This window comes from Ambystoma mexicanum, chromosome 7p, assembly GCF_040938575.1.
Source record: "Ambystoma mexicanum isolate Mex_15411 chromosome 7p, UKY_AmexF1_1, whole genome shotgun sequence".
Classification (NCBI taxonomy): Eukaryota; Metazoa; Chordata; class Amphibia; order Caudata; family Ambystomatidae; genus Ambystoma; species Ambystoma mexicanum.
The window spans coordinates 470,343,410-470,370,017 of NC_090939.1; positions in this window are offsets into that span (position 1 = coordinate 470,343,410).

The window sequence follows — 26,608 nt, forward strand, 5'->3', positions numbered from 1 at the left end:
CGCTTTTTCCATACATTTCGCTCGACGCACCCTTCGAAACACGCCCCCAACAACACATGGCCTACCGTCCCGCGTTCCCACAGGTGTCCCGATGAAAACGGTACCTCACATGCGTGAGTGCACCTACCTGGCAGGCAAGGGGCAAGCCAAAAACGCAAGCAACCCCCAGTCTGTTTGCAGAGGGGAATCTCAGCCATTCTGCCGACCGGCACAACATACAGATATGGGCCTCGGGTGTGCAAGCCACCAAGGAAAACAGGGAGTCCCATGCATTTCCGAAAAGAGGACACCCGTGGGAATCTGCAGAGGTGTGATTTGCGCACATCGCCCCAGATTTTTTTACCCAGACACCCCTGCAAAGTCCGAAATGTGGGGGAAAAAACGCTTTTTCCGCACATTTCGCTCGACGCACCCATCGAAACACGCCCCCAACAACACATGGCCTACCGTCCCGCGTTCCCACAGGTGTCCCGATGAAAACGGTACCTCACATGCGTGGGTGCACCTACCTGGCCGGCAAGGGGCAAGCCGAAAACGCAAGCAACCCCCAGTCTGTTTGAAGAGGGGAATCTCAGCCATTCTGCCGACCGGCACAACATACAGATATGGGCCTCGGGTGTCCAAGCCACCAAGGAAAACAGGGAGCCCCATGCATTTCCCAAAAGAGAACCCCCGTGGGAATCCGCAGAGGTGTGATTTGCGCACATCGCCCCAGATTTTTTTACCCAGACACCCCTGCAAAGTCCGAAATGTGGGGGAAAAAACGCTTTTTCCGCACATTTCGCTCGACGCACCCATCGAAACACGCCCCCAACAACACATGGCCTACCGTCCCACGTTCCCACAGGTGTCCCGATGAAAACGGTACCTCACATGCGTGGGTGCACCTACCTGGCCGGCAAGGGGCAAGCCGAAAACGCAAGCAACCCCCAGTCTGTTTGCAGAGGGGAATCTCAGCCATTCTGCCGACCGGCACAACATACAGATATGGGCCTCGGGTGTCCAAGCCACCAAGGAAAACAGGGAGCCCCATGCATTTCCGAAAAGAGGACACCCGTGGGAATCCGGAGAGGTGTGATTTGCGCACATCGCCCCAGATTTTTTTACCCAGACACCCCTGCAAAGTCCGAAATGTGGGGGAAAAAACGCTTTTTCCGCACATTTCGCTCGACGCACCCATCGAAACATGCCCCCAACAACACATGGCCTACCGTCCCGCGTTCCCACAGGTGTCGCGATGAAAACGGTACCTCACATGCGTGGGTGCACCTACCTGGCCGGCAAGGGGCAAGCCGAAAACGCAAGCAACCCCCAGTCTGTTTGCAGAGGGGAATCTCAGCCATTCTGCCGACCGGCACAACATACAGATATGGGCCTCGGGTGTCCAAGCCACCAAGGAAAACAGGGAGCCCCATGCATTTCCGAAAAGAGGACACCCGTGGGAATCCGCAGAGGTGTGATTTGCGCACATCGCCCCAGATTTTTTTACCCAGACACCCCTGCAAAGTCCGAAATGTGGGGGAAAAAACGCTTTTTCCGCACATTTCGCTCGACGCACCCATCGAAACATGCCCCCAACAACACATGGCCTACCGTCCCGCATTCCCACAGGTGTCCCGATGAAAACGTTACCTAACATGCGTGGGTGCACCTACATGGCCGGCAAGGGGCAAGCCGAAAACGCAAGCAACCCCCAGTCTGTTTGCAGAGGGGAATCTCAGCCATTCTGCCGACCGGCACAACATACAGATATGGGCCTCGGGTGTCCAAGCCACCAAGGAAAACAGGGAGCCCCATGCATTTCCGAAAAGAGGACACCCTTGGGAATCCGCAGAGGTGTGATTTGCGCACATCGCCCCAGATTTTTTTACCCAGACACCCCTGCAAAGTCCGAAATGTGGGGGGAAAAACGCTTTTTCCGCACATTTCGCTCGACGCACCCATCGAAACACGCCCCCAACAACACATGGCCTACCGTCCCGCGTTCCCACAGGTGTCCCGATGAAAACGGTACCTCACATGCGTGGGTGCACCTACCTGGCCGGCAAGGGGCAAGCCGAAAACGCAAGCAACCACCAGTCTGTTTGCAGAGGGGAATCTCAGCCATTCTGCCGACCGGCACAACATACAGATATGGGCCTCGGGTGTCCAAGCCACCAAGGAAAACAGGGAGCCCCATGCATTTCCCAAAAGAGGACACCCGTGGGAATCCGCAGAGGTGTGATTTGCGCACATCGCCCCAGATTTTTTTACCCAGACACCCCTGCAAAGTCCAAAATGTGGGGGAAAAAACGCTTTTTCCGCACATTTCGCTCGACGCACCCATCGAAACACGCCCCCAACAAAACATGGCCTACCGTCCCGCGTTCCCACAGGTGTCCCGATGAAAACCGTACCTCACATGCGTGGGTGCACCTACCTGGCCGGCAAGGGGCAAGCCGAAAACGCAAGCAACCCCCAGTCTGTTTGCAGAGGGGAATCTCAGCCATTCTGCCGACCGGCACAACATACAGATATGGGCCTCGGGTGTCCAAGCCATCAAGGAAAACAGGGAGCCCCATGCATTTCCGAAAAGAGGACACCCGTGGGAATCCGCAGAGGTGTGATTTGCGCACATCGCCCCAGATTTTTTTACCCAGACACCCCTGCAAAGTCCGAAATGTGGGGGAAAAAACGCTTTTTCCGCACATTTCGCTCGACGCACCCATCGAAACACGCCCCAACAACACATGGCCTACCGTCCCCCGTTCCCACAGGTGTCCCGATGAAAACGGTACCTCACATGCGTGGGTGCACCTACCTGGCCGGCAAGGGGCAAGCCGAAAACGCAAGCAACCCCCAGTCTGTTTGCAGAGGGGAATCTCAGCCATTCTGCCGACCGGCACAACATACATATATGGGCCTCGGGTGTCCAAGCCACCAAGGAAAACAGGGAGCCCCATGCATTTCCGAAAAGAGGACACCCGTGGGAATCCGCAGAGGTGTGATTTGCGCACATCGCCCCAGATTTTTTTACCCAGACACCCCTGCAAAGTCCGAAATGTGGGGAATAAAAGCTTTTTCCGCACATTTCGCTCGACGCACCCATCGAAACACGCCCCCAACAACACATGGCCTACCGTCCCGCGTTCCCACAGGTGTCCCGATGAAAACGGTACCTCACATGCATGGGTGCACCTACCTGGCCGGCAAGGGGCAAGCCGAAAACGCAAGCAACCCCAAGTCTGTTTGCAGAGGGGAATCTCAGCCATTCTGCCGACCGGCACAACATACAGATATGGGCCTCGGGTGTCCAAGCCACAAAGGAAAACAGGGAGCCCCATGCATTTCCGAAAAGAGGACACCCGTGGGAATCCACAGAGGTGTGATTTGCGCACATCGCCCAAGATTTTTTTACCCAGACACCCCTGCAAAGTCCGAAATGTGGGGGAAAAAACACTTTTTCCGCACATTTCGCTCGACATACCCATTGAAACACGCCCCCAACAACACATGGCCTACCGTCCCGCGTTCCCACAGGTGTCCCGATGAAAACAGTACCTCACATGCGTGGGTGCACCTACCTGGCCGGCAAGGGGCAAGCCGAAAACGCAAGCAACCCCCAGTCTGTTTGCAGAGGGGAATCTCAGCCATTCTGCCGACCGGCACAACATACAGATATGGGCCTCGGGTGTCCAAGCCACCAAGGAAAACAGGGAGCCCCATGCATTTCCGAAAAGAGGACACCCGTGGGAATCCGCAGAGGTGTGATTTGCGCACATCGCCCCAGATTTTTTTACCCAGACACCCCTGCAAAGTCCGAAATGTGGGGGAAAAAACGCTTTTTCCGCACATTTCGCTCGACGCACCCATCGAAACACGCCCCCAACAAAACATGGCCTACCGTCCCGCGTTCCCACAGGTGTCCCGATGAAAACCGTACCTCACATGCGTGGGTGCACCTACCTGGCCGGCAAGGGGCAAGCCGAAAACGCAAGCAACCCCCAGTCTGTTTGCAGAGGGGAATCTCAGCCATTCTGCCGACCGGCACAACATACAGATATGGGCCTCGGGTGTCCAAGCCACCAAGGAAAACAGGGATCCCCATGCATTTCCGAAAAGAGGACACCCGTGGGCATCCGCAGAGGTGTGATTTGCGCACATCGCCCCAGATTTTTTTACCCAGACACCCCTGCAAAGTCCGAAATGTGGGGGAAAAAATGCTTTTTCCGCACATTTTGCTCGACGCACCCATTGAAACACGCCCCCAACAACACATGGCCTACCGTCCCGCATTCCCACAGGTGTCCCGATGAAAACGGTACCTCACATGCGTGGGTGCACCTACCTGGCCGGCAAGGGGCAAGCCGAAAACGCAAGCAACCCCCAGTCTGTTTGCAGAGGGGAGGAATCTCAGCCATTCTGCCGACCGGCACAACATACAGATATGTGCCTCGGGTGTCCAAGCCACCAAGGAAAACAGGGAGCCCCATGCATTTCCGAAAAGAGGACACCCGTGGGCATCCGCAGAGGTGTGATTTGCGCACATCGCCCCAGATTTTTTTACCCAGACACCCCTGCAAAGTCCGAAATGTGGGGGAAAAAACGCTTTTTCCGCACATTTTGCTCGACGCACCCATCGAAACATGCCCCCAACAACACATGGCCTACCGTCCCGCATTCCCACAGGTGTCCCGATGAAAACGGTACCTCACATGCGTGGGTGCACCTACCTGGCCGGCAAGGGGCAAGCCGAAAACGCAAGCAACCCCCAGTCTGTTTGCAGAGGGGAATCTCAGCCATTCTGCCGACCGGCACAACATACAGATATGGGCCTCGGGTGTCCAAGCCACCAAGGAAAACAGGGAGCCCCATGCATTTCCGAAAAGAGGACACCCGTGGGAATCCACAGAGGTGTGATTTGCGCACATCGCCCCAGATTTTTTTACCCAGACACCCCTGCAAAGTCCGAAATGTGGGGGAAAAAACGCTTTTTCCGCACATTTTGCTCGACGCACCCATCGAAACACGCCCCCAACAACACATGGCCTACCGTCCCGCGTTCCCACAGGTGTCCCGATGAAAACGGTACCTCACATGCGTGGGTGCACCTACCTGGCCGGCAAGGGGCAAGCCGAAAACGCAAGCCACCCCCAGTCTGTTTGCAGAGGGGAATCTCAGCCATTCTGCCGACCGGCACAACATACAGATATGGGCCTCGGGTGTCCAAGCCACCAAGGAAAACAGGGAGCCCCATGCATTTCCGAAAAGAGGACACCCGTGGGAATCCGCAGAGGTGTGATTTGCGCACATCGCCCCAGATTTTTTTACCCAGACACCCCTGCAAAGTCCGAAATGTGGGGGAAAAAATGCTTTTTCCGCACATTTTGCTCGACGCACCCATCGAAACACACCCCCAACAACACATGGCCTACCGTCCCGCGTTCCCACAGGTGTCCCGATGAAAACGGTACCTCACATGCGTGGGTGCACCTACCTGGCCGGCAAGGGGCAAGCCGAAAACGCAAGCATCCCCCAGTCTGCAGAGGGGAATCTCAGCCATTCTGCCGACCGGCACAACATACAGATATGGGCCTCGGGTGTCCAAGCCACCAAGGAAAACAGGGAGCCCCATGCATTTCCGAAAAGAGGACACCCGTGGGAATCCGCAGAGGTGTGATTTGCGCACATCGCCCCAGATTTTTTTACCCAGACACCCCTGCAAAGTCCGAAATGTGGGGGAAAAAACACTTTTTCCGCACATTTTGCTCGACGCACCCATCGAAACACGCCCCCAACAACACAAGGCCTACCGTCCCGCATTCCCACAGGTGTCCCGATGAAAACGGTACCTCACATCCGTGGGTGCACCTACCTGGCCGGCAAGGGGCAAGCCGAAAACACAAGCAACCCCCAGTCTGTTTGCAGAGGGGAATCTCAGCCATTCTGCCGACCGGCACAACATACAGATATGGGCCTCGGGTGTCCAAGCCACCAAGGAAAACAGGGAGCCCCATGCATTTCCGAAAAGAGGACACCCGTGGGAATCCGCAGAGGTGTGATTTGCGCACATCGCCCCAGATTGTTTTACCCAGACACCCCTGCAAAGTCCGAAATGTGGGGGAAAAAACGCTTTTTCCGCACATTTCGCTCGACGCACCCATCGAAACACGCCCCCAACAAAACATGGCCTACCGTCCCGCGTTCCCACAGGTGTCCCGATGAAAACGGTACCTCACATGCGTGGGTGCACCTACCTGGCCGGCAAGGGGCAAGCCGAAAACGCAAGCAACCCCCAGTCTGTTTGCAGAGGGGAATCTCAGCCATTCTGCCGACCGGCACAACATACAGATATGGGCCTCGGGTGTCCAAGCCACCAAGGAAAACAGGGAGCCCCATGCATTTCCGAAAAGAGGACACCCGTGGGAATCCGCAGAGGTGTGATTTGCGCACATCGCCGCAGATTTTTTTACCCAGACACCCCTGCAAAGTCCGAAATGTGGTGGAAAAAACGCTTTTTCCGCACATTTCGCTCGACGCACCCATCGAAACACGCCCCCAACAACACATGGCCTACCGTCCCGCGTTCCCACAGGTGTCCCGATGAAAACGGTACCTCACATGCGTGGGTGCACCTACCTGGCCGGCAAGGGGCAAGCTGAAAACGCAAGCAACCCCCAGTCTGTTTGCAGAGGGGAATCTCAGCCATTCTGCCGACTGGCACAACATACAGATATGGGCCTCGGGTGTCCAAGCCACCAAGGAAAACAGGGAGCCCCATGCATTTCCGAAAAGAGGACACCCGTGGGAATCCGCAGAGGTGTGATTTGCGCACATCGCCCCAGATTTTTTTACCCAGACACCCCTGCAAAGTCCGAAATGTGGGGGAAAAAACGCTTTTTCCGCACATTTCGCTCGACGCATCCATCGAAACACGCCCCCAACAACACATGGCCTACTGTCCCGCGTTCCCACAGGTGTCCCGATAAAAATGGTACCTCACATGCGTGGGTGCACCTACCTGGCCGGCAAGGGGCAAGCCGAAAACGCAAGCAACCCCCAGTCTGTTTGCAGAGGGGAATCTCAGCCATTCTGCCGACCGGCACAACATACAGATATGGGCCTCGGGTGTCCAAGCCACCAAGGAAAACAGGGAGCCCCATGCATTTCCGAAAAGAGGACACCCGTGGGAATCCGCAGAGGTGTGATTTGCGCACATCGCCCCAGATTTTTTTACCCAGACACCCCTGCAAAGTCCGAAATGTGGGGGAAAAAACGCTTTTTCCACACTTTTCGCTCGACGCACCCATCGAAACACGCCCCCAACAACACATGGCCTACCGTCCCGCGTTCCCACAGGTGTCCCGATGAAAACGGTACCTCACATGCGTGGGTGCACCTACCTGGCCGGCAAGGGGCAAGCCGAAAACGCAAGCAACCCCCAGTCTGTTTGCAGAGGGGAATCTCAGCCATTCTGCCGACCGGCACAACATACAGATATGGGCCTCGGGTGTCCAAGCCACCAAGGAAAACAGGGAGCCCCATGCATTTCCGAAAAGAGGACACCCGTGGGAATCCGCAGAGGTGTGATTTGCGCACATCGCCCCAGATGTTTTTACCCAGACACCCCTGCAAAGTACGAAATGTGGGGGAAAAAACGCTTTTTCCATACATTTCGCTCGACGCACCCATCGAAACACGCCCCCAACAACACATGGCCTACTGTCCCGCGTTCCCACAGGTGTCCCGATGAAAACGGTACCTCACATGCGTGAGTGCACCTACCTGGCCGGCAAGGGGCAAGCCAAAAACGCAAGCAACCCCCAGTCTGTTTGCAGAGGGGAATCTCAGCCATTCTGCCGACCGGCACAACATACAGATATGGGCCTCGGGTGTGCAAGCCACCAAGGAAAACAGGGAGTCCCATGCATTTCCGAAAAGAGGACACCCGTGGGAATCCGCAGAGGTGTGATTTGCGCACATCGCCCCAGATTTTTTTACCCAGACACCCCTGCAAAGTCCGAAATGTGGGGGAAAAAACGCTTTTTCCGCACATTTCGCTCGACGCACCCATCGAAACACGCCCCCAACAACACATGGCCTACCGTCCCGCGTTCCCACAGGTGTCCCGATGAAAACGGTACCTCACATGCGTGGGTGCACCTACCTGGCCGGCAAGGGGCAAGCCGAAAACGCAAGCAACCCCCAGTCTGTTTGAAGAGGGGAATCTCAGCCATTCTGCCGACCGGCACAACATACAGATATGGGCCTCGGGTGTCCAAGCCACCAAGGAAAACAGGGAGCCCCATGCATTTCCGAAAAGAGGACACCCGTGGGAATCCGCAGAGGTGTGATTTGCGCACATCGCCCCAGATTTTTTTACCCAGACACCCCTGCAAAGTCCGAAATGTGGGGGAAAAAACGCTTTTTCCGCACATTTTGCTCGACGCACCCATCGAAACACGCCCCCAACAACACAAGGCCTACTGTCCCGCGTTCCCACAGGTGTCCCGATGAAAACGGTACCTCACATGCGTGGGTGCACCTACCTGGCCGGCAAGGGGCAAGCCGAAAACGCAAGCAACCCCCAGTCTTTTTGCAGAGGGGAATCTCAGCCATTCTGCCGACCGGCACAACATACAGATATGGGCCTCGGGTGTCCAAGCCACCAAGGAAAACAGGGAGCCCCATGCATTTCCGAAAAGAGGACACCCGTGGGAATCCGCAGAGGTGTGATTTGCGCACATCGCCCCAGATTTTTTTACCCAGACACCCCTGCAAAGTCCGAAATGTGGGGGAAAAAACGCTTTTTCCGCACATTTCGCTCGACGCACCCATCGAAACACGCCCCCAACAACACATGGCCTACCGTCCCGCGTTCCCACAGGTGTCCCGATGAAAACGGTACCTCACATGCGTGGGTGCACCTACCTGGCCGGCAAGGGGCAAGCCGAAAACGCAAGCAACCCCCAGTCTGTTTGCAGAGGGGAATCTCAGCCATTCTGCCGACCGGCACAACATACAGATATGGGCCTCGGGTGTCCAAGCCACCAAGGAAAACAGGGAGCCCCATGCATTTCCGAAAAGAGGACACCCGTGGGAATCCGCAGAGGTGTGATTTGCGCACATCGCCCCAGATTTTTTTACCCAGACACCCCTGCAAAGTCCGAAATGTGGGGGAAAAAACGCTTTTTCCGCACATTTCGCTCGACGCACCCATCGAAACATGCCGCCAACAACACATGGCCTACCGTCCCGCGTTCCCACAGGTGTCCTGATGAAAACGGTACCTCACATGCGTGGGTGCACCTACCTGGCCGGCAAGGGGCAAGCCAAAAACGCAAGCAACCCCCAGTCTGTTTGCAGAGGGGAATCTCAGCCATTCTGCCGACCGGCACAACATACAGATATGGGCCTCGGGTGTCCAAGCCACCAAGGAAAACAGGGAGCCCCATGCATTTCCGAAAAGAGGACACCCGTGGGAATCCGCAGAGGTGTGATTTGCGCACATCGCCCCAGATTTTTTTACCCAGACACCCCTGCAAAGTCCGAAATGTGGGGGAAAAAACGCTTTTTCCGCACATTTCGCTCGACGCACCCATCGAAACACACCCCCAACAACACATGGCCTACCGTCCCGCGTTCCCACAGGTGTCCCCATGAAAACGGTACCTCACATGCGTGGGTGCACCTACCTGGCCGGCAAGGGGCAAGCCGAAAACGCAAGCAACCCCCAGTCTGTTTGCAGAGGGGAATCTCAGCCATTCTGCCGACCGGCACAACATACAGATATGGGCCTCGGGTGTCCAAGCCACCAAGGAAAACAGGGAGCCCCATGCATTTCCGAAAAGAGGACACCCGTGGGAATCCGCAGAGGTGTGATTTGCGCACATCGCCCCAGATTTTTTTACCCAGACACCCCTGCAAAGTCCGAAATGTGGGGGAAAAAACGCTTTTTCCGCACATTTCGCTCGACGCACCCATCGAAACATGCCCCCAACAACACATGGCCTACCGTCCCGCGTTCCCACAGTTGTCCCGATGAAAACGTTACCTAACATGCGTGGGTGCACCTACATGGCCGGCAAGGGGCAAGCCGAAAACGCAAGCAACCCCCAGTCTGTTTGCAGAGGGGAATCTCAGCTATTCTGCCGACCGGCACAACATACAGATATGGGCCTCGGGTGTCCAAGCCACCAAGGAAAACAGGGAGCCCCATGCATTTCCGAAAAGAGGACACCCGTGGGAATCCGCAGAGGTGTGATTTGCGCACATCGCTGCAGATTTTTTTACCCAGACACCCCTGCAAAGTCCGAAATGTGGGGTAAAAAACGCTTTTTCCGCACATTTCGCTCGACGCACCCATCGAAACACGCCCCCAACAACACATGGCCTACCGTCCCGCGTTCCCACAGGTGTCCCGATGAAAACGGTACCTCACATGCGTGGGTGCACCTACCTGGCCGGCAAGGGGCAAGCCGAAAACGCAAGCAACCTCCAGTCTGTTTGCAGAGGGGAATCTCAGCCATTCTGCCGACCGGCACAACATACAGATATGGGCCTCGGGTGTCCAAGCCACCAAGGAAAACAGGGAGCCCCATGCATTTCGGAAAAGAGGACACCCGTGGGAATCTGCAGAGGTGTGATTTGCGCACATCGCCCCAGATTTTTTTACCCAGACACCCCTGCAAAGTCCGAAATGTGGGGGAAAAAACGCTTTTTCCGCACATTTCGCTCGACGCATCCATCGAAACATGCCCCCAACAACACATGGCCTACCGTCCCGCGTTCCCACAGGTGTCCCGATGAAAACGGTACCTCACATGCGTGGGTGCACCTACCTGGCCGGCAAGGGGCAAGCCGAAAATGCAAGCAACCCCCAGTCTGTTTGCAGAGGGGAATCTCAGCCATTCTGCCGACCGGCACAACATACAGATATGGGCCTCGGGTGTCCAAGCCACCAAGGAAAACAGGGAGCCCCATGCATTTCCGAAAAGAGGACACCCGTGGGAATCCGCAGAGGTGTGATTTGCGCACATCGCCCCAGATTTTTTTACCCAGACACCCCTGCAAAGTCCGAAATGTGGGGGAAAAAACACTTTTTCCGCACATTTCGCTCGACGCACCCATCGAAACACACCCCCAACAACGCATGGCCTACCGTCCCGCGTTCCCACAGGTGTCCCGATGAAAACGGTACCTCACATGCGTGGGTGCACCTACCTGGCCGGCAAGGGGCAAGCCGAAAACGCAAGCAACCCCCAGTCTGTTTGCAGAGGGGAATCTCAGCCATTCTGCCGACCGGCACAACATACAGATATGGGCCTCGGGTGTCCAAGCCACCAAGGAAAACAGGGAGCCCCATGCATTTCCGAAAAGAGGACACCCGTGGGAATCCGCAGAGGTGTGATTTGCGCACATCGCCCCCGATTTTTTTACCCAGACACCCCTGCAAAGTCCGAAATGTGGGGGAAAAAACGCTTTTTCCGCACATTTCGCTCGACGCACCCATCAAAACACACCCCCAACAACACATGGCCTACCGTCCCGCGTTCCCACAGGTGTCCCGATGAAAACGGTACCTCACATGCGTGGGTGCACCTACCTGGCTGGCAAGGGGCAAGCCGAAAACGCAAGCAACCCCCAGTCTGTTTGCAGAGGGGAATCTCAGCCATTCTGCCGACCGGCACAACATACAGATATGGGCCTCGGGTGTCCAAGCCACCAAGGAAAACAGGGAGCCCCATGCATTTCCGAAAAGAGGACACCCGTGGGAATCCGCAGAGGTGTGATTTGCGCACATCGCCCCCGATTTTTTTACCCAGACACCCCTGCAAAGTCCGAAATGTGGGGGAAAAAACGCTTTTTCCGCACATTTCGCTCGACGCACCCATCAAAACACACCCCCAACAACACATGGCCTACCGTCCCGCGTTCCCACAGGTGTCCCGATGAAAACGGTACCTCACATGCGTGGGTGCACCTACCTGGCCGGCAAGGGGCAAGCCGAAAACGCAAGCAACCCCCAGTCTGTTTGCAGAGGGGAATCTCAGCCATTCTGCCGACCGGCACAACATACAGATATGGGCCTCGGGTGTCCAAGCCACCAAGGAAAACAGGGAGCCCCATGCATTTCCGAAAAGAGGACACCCGTGGGAATCCGCAGAGGTGTGATTTGCGCACATCGCCCCCGATTTTTTTACCCAGACACCCCTGCAAAGTCCGAAATGTGGGGGAAAAAACGCTTTTTCCGCACATTTCGCTCGACGCACCCATCGAAACACGCCCCCAACAACACATGGCCTACCGTCCCGCGTTCCCACAGGTGTCCCGATGAAAACGGTACCTCACATGCGTGGGTGCACCTACCTGGCCGGCAAGGGGCAAGCCGAAAACGCAAGCAACCCCCAGTCTGTTTGCAGAGGGGAATCTCAGCCATTCTGCCGACCGACACAACATACAGATATGGGCCTCGGGTGTCCAAGCCACCAAGGAAAACAGGGAGCCCCATGCATTTCCGAAAAGAGGACACCCGTGGGAATCCGCAGAGGTGTGATTTGCGCACATCGCCCCAGATTTTTTTACCCAGACACCCCTGCAAAGTCCGAAATGTGGGGGAAAAAACGCTTTTTCCGCACATTTCGCTCGACGCACCCATCGAAACACGCCCCCAACAACACATGGCCTACCGTCCCGCGTTCCCACAGGTGTCCCGATGAAAACAGTACCTCACATGCGTGGGTGCACCTACCTGGCCGGCAAGGGGCAAGCCGAAAACGCAAGCAACCCCCAGTCTGTTTGCAGAGGGGAATCTCAGCCATTCTGCCGACCGGCACAACATACAGATATGGGCCTCGGGTGTCCAAGCCACCAAGGAAAACAGGGAGCCCCATGCATTTCCGAAAAGAGGACACCCGTGGGAATCCGCAGAGGTGTGATTTGCGCACATCGCCCCAGATTTTTTTACCCAGACACCCCTGCAAAGTCCGAAATGTTGCCGAAAAAACGCTTTTTCCGCACATTTCGCTCGACGCACCCATCGAAACATGCCCCCAACAACACATGGCCTACCGTCCCGCGTTCCCACAGGTGTCCCGATGAAAACGTTACCTAACATGCGTGGGTGCACCTACATGGCCGGCAAGGGGCAAGCCGAAAACGCAAGCAACCCCCAGTCTGTTTGCAGAGGGGAATCTCAGCTATTCTGCCGACCGGCACAACATACAGATATTGGCCTCCGGTGTCCAAGCCACCAAGGAAAACAGGGAGCCCCATGCATTTCCGAAAAGAGGACACCCGTGGGAATCCGCAGAGGTGTGATTTGCGCACATCGCCCCCGATTTTTTTACCCAGACACCCCTGCAAAGTCCGAAATGTGGGGGAAAAAACGCTTTTTCCGCACATTTCGCTCGACGCACCCATCAAAACACACCCCCAACAACACATGGCCTACCGTCCCGCGTTCCCACAGGTGTCCCGATGAAAACGGTACCTCACATGCGTGGGTGCACCTACCTGGCCGGCAAGGGGCAAGCCGAAAACGCAAGCAACCCCCAGTCTGTTTGCAGAGGGGAATCTCAGCCATTCTGCCGACCGGCACAACATACAGATATGGGCCTCGGGTGTCCAAGCCACCAAGGAAAACAGGGAGCCCCATGCATTTCCGAAAAGAGGACACCCGTGGGAATCCGCAGAGGTGTGATTTGCGCACATCGCCCCCGATTTTTTTACCCAGACACCCCTGCAAAGTCCGAAATGTGGGGGAAAAAACGCTTTTTCCGCACATTTCGCTCGACGCACCCATCGAAACACGCCCCCAACAACACATGGCCTACCGTCCCGCGTTCCCACAGGTGTCCCGATGAAAACGGTACCTCACATGCGTGGGTGCACCTACCTGGCCGGCAAGGGGCAAGCCGAAAACGCAAGCAACCCCCAGTCTGTTTGCAGAGGGGAATCTCAGCCATTCTGCCGACCGACACAACATACAGATATGGGCCTCGGGTGTCCAAGCCACCAAGGAAAACAGGGAGCCCCATGCATTTCCGAAAAGAGGACACCCGTGGGAATCCGCAGAGGTGTGATTTGCGCACATCGCCCCAGATTTTTTTACCCAGACACCCCTGCAAAGTCCGAAATGTGGGGGAAAAAACGCTTTTTCCGCACATTTCGCTCGACGCACCCATCGAAACACGCCCCCAACAACACATGGCCTACCGTCCCGCGTTCCCACAGGTGTCCCGATGAAAACAGTACCTCACATGCGTGGGTGCACCTACCTGGCCGGCAAGGGGCAAGCCGAAAACGCAAGCAACCCCCAGTCTGTTTGCAGAGGGGAATCTCAGCCATTCTGCCGACCGGCACAACATACAGATATGGGCCTCGGGTGTCCAAGCCACCAAGGAAAACAGGGAGCCCCATGCATTTCCGAAAAGAGGACACCCGTGGGAATCCGCAGAGGTGTGATTTGCGCACATCGCCCCAGATTTTTTTACCCAGACACCCCTGCAAAGTCCGAAATGTTGCCGAAAAAACGCTTTTTCCGCACATTTCGCTCGACGCACCCATCGAAACATGCCCCCAACAACACATGGCCTACCGTCCCGCGTTCCCACAGGTGTCCCGATGAAAACGTTACCTAACATGCGTGGGTGCACCTACATGGCCGGCAAGGGGCAAGCCGAAAACGCAAGCAACCTCCAGTCTGTTTGCAGAGGGGAATCTCAGCCATTCTGCCGACCGGCACAACATACAGATATGGGCCTCGGGTGTCCAAGCCACCAAGGAAAACAGGGAGCCCAATGCATTTCCGAAAAGAGGACACCCGTGGGAATCCGCAGATGTGTGATTTGCGCACATCGCCCCAGATTTTTTTACCCAGACACCCCTGCAAAGTCCGAAATGTGGGGGAAAAAACGCTTTTTCCGCACATTTCGCTCGACGCATCCATCGAAACATGCCCCCAACAACACATGGCCTACCGTCCCGCGTTCCCACAGGTGTCCCGATGAAAACGGTACCTCACATGCGTGGGTGCACCTACCTGGCCGGCAAGGGGCAAGCCGAAAACGCAAGCAACCCCCAGTCTGTTTGCAGAGGGGAATCTCAGCCATTCTGCCGACCGGCACAACATACAGATATGGGCCTCGGGTGTCCAAGCCACCAAGGAAAACAGGGAGCCCCATGCATTTCCGAAAAGAGGACACCCGTGGGAATCCGCAGAGGTGTGATTTGCGCACATCGCCCCAGATTTTTTTACCCAGACACCCCTGCAAAGTCCGAAATGTGGGGGAAAAAACGCTTTTTCCGCACATTTCGCTCGACGCACCCATCGAAACACGCCCCCAACAACACATGGCCTACCGTCCCGCGTTCCCACAGGTGTCCCAATGAAAACGGTACCTCACATGCGTGGGTGCACCTACCTGGCCGGCAAGGGGCAAGCCGAAAACGCAATCAACCCCCAGTCTGTTTGCAGAGGGGAATCTCAGCCATTCTGCCGACCGGCACAACATACAGATATGGGCCTCGGGTGTCCAAGCCACCAATGAAAACAGGGAGCCCCATGCATTTCCGAAAAGAGGACACCCGTGGGAATCCGCAGAGGTGTGATTTGCGCACATCGCCCCCGATTTTTTTACCCAGACACCCCTTCAAAGTCCGAAATGTGGGGGAAAAAACGCTTTTTCCGCACATTTCGCTCGACGCATCCATCGAAACATGCCCCCAACAACACATGGCCTACCGTCCCGCGTTCCCACAGGTGTCCCGATGAAAACGGTACCTCACATGCGTGGGTGCACCTACCTGGCCGGCAAGGGGCAAGCCGAAAACGCAAGCAACCCCCAGTCTGTTTGCAGAGGGGAATCTCAGCCATTCTGCCGACCGGCACAACATACAGATATGGGCCTCGGGTGTCCAAGCCACCAAGGAAAACAGGGAGCCCCATGCATTTCCGAAAAGAGGACACCCGTGGGAATCCGCAGAGGTGTGATTTGCGCACATCGCCCCAGATTTTTTTACCCAGACACCCCTGCAAAGTCCGAAATGTGGGGGAAAAAACGCTTTTTCCGCACATTTCGCTCGACGCACCCATCGAAACACGCCCCCAACAACACATGGCCTACCGTCCCGCGTTCCCACAGGTGTCCCGATGAAAACGGTACCTCACATGCGTGGGTGCACCTACCTGGCCGGCAAGGGGCAAGCCGAAAACGCAAGCAACCCCCAGTCTGTTTGCAGAGGGGAATCTCAGCCATTCTGCCGACCGGCACAACATACAGATATGGGCCTCGGGTGTCCAAGCCACCAAGGAAAACAGGGAGCCCCATGCATTTCCGAAAAGAGGACACCCGTGGGAATCCGCAGAGGTGTGATTTGCGCACATCGCCCCCGATTTTTTTACCCAGACACCCCTTCAAAGTCCGAAATGTGGGGGAAAAAACGCTTTTTCCGCACATTTCGCTCGACGCACCCATCGAAACACGCCCCCAACAACACATGGCCTACCGTCCCGCGTTCCCACAGGTGTCCCGATGAAAACGGTACCTCACATGCGTGGGTGCACCTACCTGGCCGGCAAGGGGCAAGCCGAAAACGCAAGCAACCCCCAGTCTGTTTGCAGAGGGGAATCTCAGCCATTCTGCCGACCGGCACAACATACAGATATGGGCCTCGGGTGTCCAAGCCACCAAGGAAAACAGGGAGCCCCATGCATTTCCGAAAAGAAGACACCCGTGGGAATCCGCAGAGGTGTGATTTGCGCACATCGCCCCAGATTTTTTTACCCAGACACCCCTGCAAAGTCCGAAATGTGGGGGAAAAAACGCTTTTTCCGCACATTTCGCTCGACGCACCCATCGAAACACACCCCCAACAACACATGGCCTACCGTCCCGCGTTCCCACAGGTGTCCCGATGAAAACGGTACCTCACATGCGTGGGTGCACCTACCTGGCCGGCAAGGGGCAAGCCGAAAATGCAAGCAACCCCCAGTCTGTTTGCAGAGGGGAATCTCAGCCATTCTGCCGACCGGCACAACATACAGATATGGGCCTCGGGTGTCCAAGCCACCATGGAAAACAGGGAGCCCCATGCATTTCCGAAAAGAGGACACCCGTGGGAATCCGCAGAGGTGTGATTTGCGCACATCGCCCCAGATTTTTTTACCCAGACACCCCTGCAAAGTCCGAAATGTGGGGGAAAAAATTCTTTTTCCGCACATTTCGCTCGACGCACCCATTGAAACACGCCCCCAACAACACATGGCCTACCGTCCCGCGTTCCCACAGGTGTCCCGATGAAAACGGTACCTCACATGCGTGGGTGCACCTACCTGGCCGGCAAGGGGCAAGCCGAAAACGCAAGCAACCCCCAGTCTGTTTGCAGAGGGGAATCTCAGCCATTCTGCCGATCGGCACAACATACAGATATGGGCCTCGGGTGTCCAAGCCACCAAGGAAAACAGGGAGCCCCATGCATTTCCGAAAAGAGGACACCCGTGGGAATCCGCAGAGGTGTGATTTGCGCACATCGCCCCAGATTTTTTTTTTACCCAGTCACCCCTGCAAAGTCCGAAATGTGGGGGAAAAAACGCTTTTTCCGCACATTTCGCTCGACGCACCCATCGAAACACGCCCCCAACAACACATGGGCTACCGTCCCGCGTTCCCACAAGTGTCCCGATGAAAACGGTACCTCACATGCCTGGGTGCACCTACCTGGCCGGCAAGGGGCAAGCCGAAAACGCAAGCAACCCCCAGTCTGTTTGCAAAGGGGAATCTCAGCCATTCTGCCGACCGGCACAACATACAGATATGGGCCTCGGGTGTCCAAGCCACCAAGGAAAACAGGGAGCCCCATGCATTTCCGAAAAGAGGACACCCGTGGGAATCCACAGAGGTGTGATTTGCGCACATCGCCCCAGATATTTTTACCCAGACACCCCTGCAAAGTCCGAAATGTGGGGGAAAAAACACTTTTTCCGCACATTTTACTCGACGCACCCATCGAAACACGCCCCCAACAACACATGGCCTACCGTCCCGCGTTCCCACAGGTGTCCCGATGAAAACGGTACCTCACATGCGTGGGTGCACCTACCTGGCCGGCAAGGGGCAAGCCGAAAACGCAAGCAACCCCCAGTCTGTTTGCAGAGGGGAATCTCAGCCATTCTGCCGACCGGCACAACATACAGATATGGGCCTCGGGTGTCCAAGCCACCAAGGAAAACAGGGAGCCCCATGCATTTCCGAAAAGAGGACACCCGTGGGAATCCGCAGAGGTGTGATTTGCGCACATCGCCCCAGATTTTTTTACCCAGACACCCCTGCAAAGTCCGAAATGTGGGGGAAAAAATGCTTTTTCCGCACATTTTGCTCGACGCAGCCATCGAAACACGCCCCCAACAACACATGGCCTACCGTCCCGCGTTCCCACAGGTGTCCCGATGAAAACGGTACCTCACATGCGTGGGTGCACCTACCTGGCCGGCAAGGGGCAAGCCGAAAACGCAAGCAACCCCCAGTCTGTTTGCAGAGGGGAATCTCAGCCATTCTGCCGACCGGCACAACATACAGATATGGGCCTCGGGTGTCCAAGCCACCATGGAAAACAGGGAGCCCCATGCATTTCCGAAAAGAGGACACCCGTGGGAATCCGCAGAGGTGTGATTTGCGCACATCGCCCCAGATTTTTTTACCCAGACACCCCTGCAAAGTCCGAAATGTGGGGGAAAAAACGCTTTTTCCGCACATTTCGCTCGACGCACCCATCGAAACAGGCCCCCAACAACACATGGCCTACCGTCCCGCTTTCCCACAGGTGTCCCGATGAAAACGGTACCTCACATGCGTGGGTGCACCTACCTGGCCGGCAAGGGGCATGCCGAAAACGCAAGCAACCCCCAGTCTGTTTGCAGAGGGGAATCTCAGCCATTCTGCCGACCGGCACAACATACAGATATGGGCCTCGGGTGTCCAAGCCACCAAGGAAAACAGGGAGCCCCATGCATTTCCGAAAAGAGGACACCCATGGGAATCCGCAGAGGTGTGATTTGCGCACATCGCCCCAGATTTTATTACCCAGACACCCCTGCAAAGTCCGAAATGTGGGGGAAAAAACACTTTTTCCGCACATTTCGCTCGACGCATCCATCGAAACACGCCCCCAACAACACATGGCCTACCGTCCCACGTTCACACAGGTGTCCCGATGAAAACGGTACCTCACATGCGTGGGTGCACCTACCTGGCCGGCAAGGGGCAAGCCGAAAACGCAAGCAACCCCCAGTCTGTTTGCAGAGGGGAATCTCAGCCATTCTGCCGACCGGCACAACATACAGATATGGGCCTCGGGTGTCCAAGCCACCAAGGAAAACAGGGAGCCCCATGCATTTCCGAAAAGAGGACACCCGTGGGAATCCACAGAGGTGTGATTTGCGCACATCGCCCCAGATATTTTTACCCAGACACCCCTGCAAAGTCCGAAATGTGGGGGAAAAAACGCTTTTTCCGCACATTTCACTCGACGCACCCATCGAAACACGCCCCCAACAACACATGGCCTACCGTCCCGCGTTCCCACAGGTGTCCCGATGAAAACGGTACCTCACATGCGTGGGTGCACCTACCTGGCCGGCAAGGGGCAAGCCGAAAACGCAAGCAACCCCCAGTCTGTTTGCAGAGGGGAATCTCAGCCATTCTGCCGACCGGCACAACATACAGATATGGGCCTCGGGTGTCCAAGCCACCAAGGAAAACAGGGAGCCCCATGCATTTCCGAAAAGAGGACACCCGTGGGAATCCGCAGAGGTGTGATTTGCGCACATCGCCCCAGATTTTTTTACCCAGACACCCCTGCAAAGTCCGAAATGTGGGGGAAAAAATGCTTTTTCCGCACATTTTGCTCGACGCAGCCATCGAAACACGCCCCCAACAACACATGGCCTACCGTCCCGCGTTCCCACAGGTGTCCCGATGAAAACGGTACCTCACATGCGTGGGTGCACCTACCTGGCCGGCAAGGGGCAAGCCGAAAACGCAAGCAACCCCCAGTCTGTTTGCAGAGGGGAATCTCAGCCATTCTGCCGACCGGCACAACATACAGATATGGGCCTCGGGTGTCCAAGCCACCATGGAAAACAGGGAGCCCCATGCATTTCCGAAAAGAGGACACCCGTGGGAATCCGCAGAGGTGTGATTTGCGCACATCGCCCCAGATTTTTTTACCCAGACACCCCTGCAAAGTCCGAAATGTGGGGGAAAAAACGCTTTTTCCGCACATTTCGCTCGACGCACCCATCGAAACAGGCCCCCAACAACACATGGCCTACCGTCCCGCTTTCCCACAGGTGTCCCGATGAAAACGGTACCTCACATGCGTGGGTGCACCTACCTGGCCGGCAAGGGGCAAGCCGAAAACGCAAGCAACCCCCAGTCTGTTTGCAGAGGGGAATCTCAGCCATTCTGCCGACCGGCACAACATACAGATATGGGCCTCGGGTGTCCAAGCCACCAAGGAAAACAGGGAGCCCCATGCATTTCCGAAAAGAGGACACCCATGGGAATCCGCAGAGGTGTGATTTGCGCACATCGCCCCAGATTTTATTACCCAGACACCCCTGCAAAGTCCGAAATGTGGGGGAAAAAACACTTTTTCCGCACATTTCGCTCGACGCATCCATCGAAACACGCCCCCAACAACACATGGCCTACCGTCCCACGTTCACACAGGTGTCCCGATGAAAACGGTACCTCACATGCGTGGGTGCACCTACCTGGCCGGCAAGGGGCAAGCCGAAAACGCAAGCAACCCCCAGTCTGTTTGCAGAGGGGAATCTCAGCCATTCTGCCGACCAGCACAACATACAGATATGGGCCTCGGGTGTCCAAGCCACCAAGGAAAACAGGGAGCCCCATGCATTTCCGAAAAGAGGACACCCGTGGGAATCCGCAGAGGTGTGATTTGCGCACATCGCCCCAGATTGTTTTACCCAGACACCCCTGCAAAGTCCGAAATGTGGGGGAAAAAACGCTTTTTCCGCACATTTTGCTCGACGCACCCATCGAAACACGCCCCCAACAACACATGGCCTACCGTCCCGCGTTCCCACAGGTGTCCCGATGAAAACGGTACCTCACATGCGTGGGTGCACCTACCTGGCCGGCAAGGGGCAAGCCGAAAACGCAAGCAACCACCAGTCTGTTTGCAGAGGGGAATCTCAGCCATTCTGCCGACCGGCACAACATACAGATATGGGCCTCGGGTGTCCAAGCCACCAAGGAAAACAGGGAGCCCCATGCATTTCCGAAAAGAGGACACCCGTGGGAATCCGCAGAGGTGTGATTTGCGCACATCGCCCCAGATTTTTTTACCCAGACACCCCTGCAAAGTCCGAAATGTGGGGGAAAAAATGCTTTTTCCGCACATTTTGCTCGACGCAGCCATCGAAACACGCCCCCAACAACACATGGCCTACCGTCCCGCGTTCCCACAGGTGTCCCGATGAAAACGGTACCTCACATGCGTGGGTGCACCTACCTGGCCGGCAAGGGGCAAGCCGAAAACGCAAGCAACCCCCAGTCTGTTTGCAGAGGGGAATCTCAGCCATTCTGCCGACCGGCACAACATACAGATATGGGCCTCGGGTGTCCAAGCCACCATGGAAAACAGGGAGCCCCATGCATTTCCGAAAAGAGGACACCCGTGGGAATCCGCAGAGGTGTGATTTGCGCACATCGCCCCAGATTTTTTTACCCAGACACCCCTGCAAAGTCCGAAATGTGGGGGAAAAAACGCTTTTTCCGCACATTTCGCTCGACGCACCCATCGAAACAGGCCCCCAACAACACATGGCCTACCGTCCCGCTTTCCCACAGGTGTCCCGATGAAAACGGTACCTCACATGCGTGGGTGCACCTACCTGGCCGGCAAGGGGCAAGCCGAAAACGCAAGCAACCCCCAGTCTGTTTGCAGAGGGGAATCTCAGCCATTCTGCCGACCGGCACAACATACAGATATGGGCCTCGGGTGTCCAAGCCACCAAGGAAAACAGGGAGCCCCATGCATTTCCGAAAAGAGGACACCCATGGGAATCCGCAGAGGTGTGATTTGCGCACATCGCCCCAGATTTTATTACCCAGACACCCCTGCAAAGTCCGAAATGTGGGGGAAAAAACACTTTTTCCGCACATTTCGCTCGACGCATCCATCGAAACACGCCCCCAACAACACATGGCCTACCGTCCCACGTTCACACAGGTGTCCCGATGAAAACGGTACCTCACATGCGTGGGTGCACCTACCTGGCCGGCAAGGGGCAAGCCGAAAACGCAAGCAACCCCCAGTCTGTTTGCAGAGGGGAATCTCAGCCATTCTGCCGACCGGCACAACATACAGATATGGGCCTCGGGTGTCCAAGCCACCAAGGAAAACAGGGAGCCCCATGCATTTCCGAAAAGAGGACACCCGTGGGAATCCGCAGAGGTGTGATTTGCGCACATCGCCCCAGATTGTTTTACCCAGACACCCCTGCAAAGTCCGAAATGTGGGGGAAAAAACGCTTTTTCCGCACATTTTGCTCGACGCACCCATCGAAACACGCCCCCAACAACACATGGCCTACCGTCCCGCGTTCCCACAGGTGTCCCGATGAAAACGGTACCTCACATGCGTGGGTGCACCTACCTGGCCGGCAAGGGGCAAGCCGAAAACGCAAGCAACCACCAGTCTGTTTGCAGAGGGGAATCTCAGCCATTCTGCCGACCGGCACAACATACAGATATGGGCCTCGGGTGTCCAAGCCACCAAGGAAAACAGGGAGCCCCATGCATTTCCGAAAAGAGGACACCCGTGGGAATCCGCAGAGGTGTGATTTGCGCACATCGCCCCAGATTTTTTTACCCAGACACCCCTGCAAAGTCCGAAATGTGGGGGAAAAAATTCTTTTTCCGCACATTTCGCTCGACGCACCCATTGAAACACGCCCCCAACAACACATGGCCTACCGTCCCGCGTTCCCACAGGTGTCCCGATGAAAACGGTACCTCACATGCGTGGGTGCACCTACCTGGCCGGCAAGGGGCAAGCCGAAAACGCAAGCAACCCCCAGTCTGTTTGCAGAGGGGAATCTCAGCCATTCTGCCGACCGGCACAACATACAGATATGGGCCTCGGGTGTCCAAGCCACCAAGGAAAACAGGGAGCCCCATGCATTTCCGAAAAGAGGACACCCGTGGGAATCCGCAGAGGTGTGATTTGCGCACATCGCCCCAGATTTTTTTACCCAGACACCCCTGCAAAGTCCGAAATGTGGGGGAAAAAACGCTTTTTCCACACATTTCGCTCGACGCAACCATCGAAACACGCCCCCAACAACACATGGCCTACCGTCCCGCGTTCCCACAGGTGTCCCGATGAAAACGGTACCTCACATGCGTGAGTGCACCTACCTGGCCGGCAAGGGGCAAGCCGAAAACGCAAGCAACCCCCAGTCTGTTTGCAGAGGGGAATCTCAGCCATTCTGCCGACCGGCACAACATACAGATATGGGCCTCGGGTGTCCAAGCCACCAAGGAAAACAGGGAGCCCCATGCATTTCCGAAAAGAGGACACCCGTGGGAATCCGCAGAGGTGTGATTTGCGCACATCGCCCCAGATTTTTTTTTTACCCAGACACCCCTGCAAAGTCCGAAATGTGGGGGAAAAAACGCTTTTTCCGCACATTTCGCTCGACGCACCCATCGAAACACGCCCCCAACAACACATGGCCTACCGTCCCGCGTTCCCACAAGTGTCCCGATGAAAACGGTACCTCACATGCCTGGGTGCACCTACCTGGCCGGCAAGGGGCAAGCCGAAAACGCAAGCAACCCCCAGTCTGTTTGCAGAGGGGAATCTCAGCCATTCTGCCGACCAGCACAACATACAGATATGGGCCTCGGGTGTCCAAGCCACCAAGGAAAACAGGGAGCCCCATGCATTTCCGAAAAGAGGACACCCGTGGGAATCCACAGAGGTGTGATTTGCGCACATCGCCCCAGATATTTTTACCCAGACACCCCTGCAAAGTCCGAAATGTGGGGGAAAAAACGCTTTTTCCGCACATTTCACTCGACGCACCCATCGAAACACGCCCCCAACAACACATGGCCTACCGTCCCGCGTTCCCACAGGTGTCCCGATGAAAACAGTACCTCACATGCGTGGGTGCACCTACCTGGCCGGCAAGGGGCAAGCCGAAAATGCAAGCAACCCCCAGTCTGTTTGCAGAGGGGAATCTCAGCCATTCTGCCGACCGGCACAACATACAGATATGGGCCTCGGGTGTCCAAGCCACCAAGGAAAACAGGGAGCCCCATGCATTTCCGAAAAGAGGACACCCGTGGGAATCCGCAGAGGTGTGATTTGCGCACATCGCCGCAGATTTTTTTACCCAGACACCCCTGCAAAGTCCGAAATGTGGGGGAAAAAATGCTTTTTCCGCACATTTTGCTCGACGCACCCATCGAAACACGCCCCCAACAACACATGGCCTACCGTCCCGCGTTCCCACAGGTGTCCCGATGAAAACGGTACCTCACATGCATGGGTGCACCTACCTGGCCGGCAAGGGGCAAGCCGAAAACGCAAGCAACCCCCAGTCTGTTTGCAGAGGGGAATCTCAGCCATTCTGCCGACCGGCACAACATACAGATATGGGCCTCGGGTGTCCAAGCCACCATGGAAAACAGGGAGCCCCATGCATTTCCGAAAAGAGGACACCCGTGGGAATCTGCAGAGGTGTGATTTGCGCACATCGCCCCAGATTTTTTTACCCAGACACCCCTGCAAAGTCCGAAATGTGGGGGAAAAAACGCTTTTTCCGCACATTTCGCTCGACGCACCCATCGAAACACGCCCCCAACAACACATGGCCTACCGTCCCGCTTTCCCACAGGTGTCCCGATGAAAACGGTACCTCACATGCGTGGGTGCACCTACCTGGCCGGCAAGGGGCAAGCCGAAAACGCAAGCAACCCCCAGTCTGTTTGCAGAGGGGAATCTCAGCCATTCTGCCGACCGGCACAACATACAGATATGGGCCTCGGGTGTCCAAGCCACCAAGGAAAACAGGGAGCCCCATGCATTTCCGAAAAGAGGACACCCGTGGGAATCCGCAGAGGTGTGATTTGCGCACATCGCCCCAGATTTTATTACCCAGACACCCCTGCAAAGTCCGAAATGTGGGGGAAAAAACGCTTTTTCCGCACATTTCGCTCGACGCATCCATCGAAACACGCCCCCAACAACACATGGCCTACCGTCCCACGTTCACACAGGTGTCCCGATGAAAACGGTACCTCACATGCGTGGGTGCACCTACCTGGCCGGCAAGGGGCAAGCCGAAAACGCAAGCAACCCCCAGTCTGTTTGCAGAGGGGAATCTCAGCCATTCTGCCGACCGGCACAACATACAGATATGGGCCTCGGGTGTCCAAGCCACCAAGGAAAACAGGGAGCCCCATGCATTTCCGAAAAGAGGACACCCGTGGGAATCCGCAGAGGTGTGATTTGCGCACATCGCCCCAGATTTTTTTACCCAGACACCCCTGCAAAGTCCGAAATGTGGGGGAAAAAATGCTTTTTCCACACATTTTGCTCGACGCACCCATCGAAACACGCCCCCAACAACACATGGCCTACCGTCCCGTGTTCCCACAGGTGTCCCGATGAAAACGGTACCTCACATGCGTGAGTGCACCTACCTGGCCGGCAAGGGGCAAGCCGAAAACGCAAGCAACCCCCAGTCTGTTTGCAGAGGGGAATCTCAGCCATTCTGCCGACCGGCACAACATACAGATATGGGCCTCGGGTGTCCAAGCCACCAAGGAAAACAGGGAGCCCCATGCATTTCCGAAAAGAGGACACCCGTGGGAATCCGCAGAGGTGTGATTTGCGCACATCGCCCCAGATTTTTTTACCCAGACACCCCTGCAAAGTCCGAAATGTGGGGGAAAAAACGCTTTTTCCGCACATTTCGCTCGACGCACCCATCGAAACACGCCCCCAACAACACATGGCCTACCGTCCCGCGTTCCCACAGGTGTCCCGATGAAAACGGTACCTCACATGCGTGGGTGCACCTTCCTGGCCGGCAAGGGGCAAGCCGAAAATGCAAGCAACCCCCAGTCTGTTTGCAGAGGGGAGTCTCAGCCATTCTGCCGACCGGCACAACATACAGATATGGGCCTCGGGTGTCCAAGCCACCAAGGAAAACAGGGAGCCCCATGCATTTCCGAAAAGAGGACACCCGTGGGAATCCGTAGAGGTGTGATTTGCGCACATCGCCCCAGTTTTTTTACCCAGACACCCCTGCAAAGTCCGAAATGTGGGGGAAAAAACGTTTTTTTCCGCACATTTCGCTCGACGCACCCATCGAAACACGCCCACAACAACACATGGCCTACCGTCCCGCGTTCCCACAGGTGTCCCGATGAAAACGGTACCTCACATGCGTGGGTGCACCTACCTGGCCGGCAAGGGGCAAGCCGAAAACGCAAGCAACCCCCAGTCTGTTTGCAGAGGGGAATCTCAGCCATTCTGCCGACCGGCACAACATACAGATATGGGCCTCGGGTGTCCAAGCCAC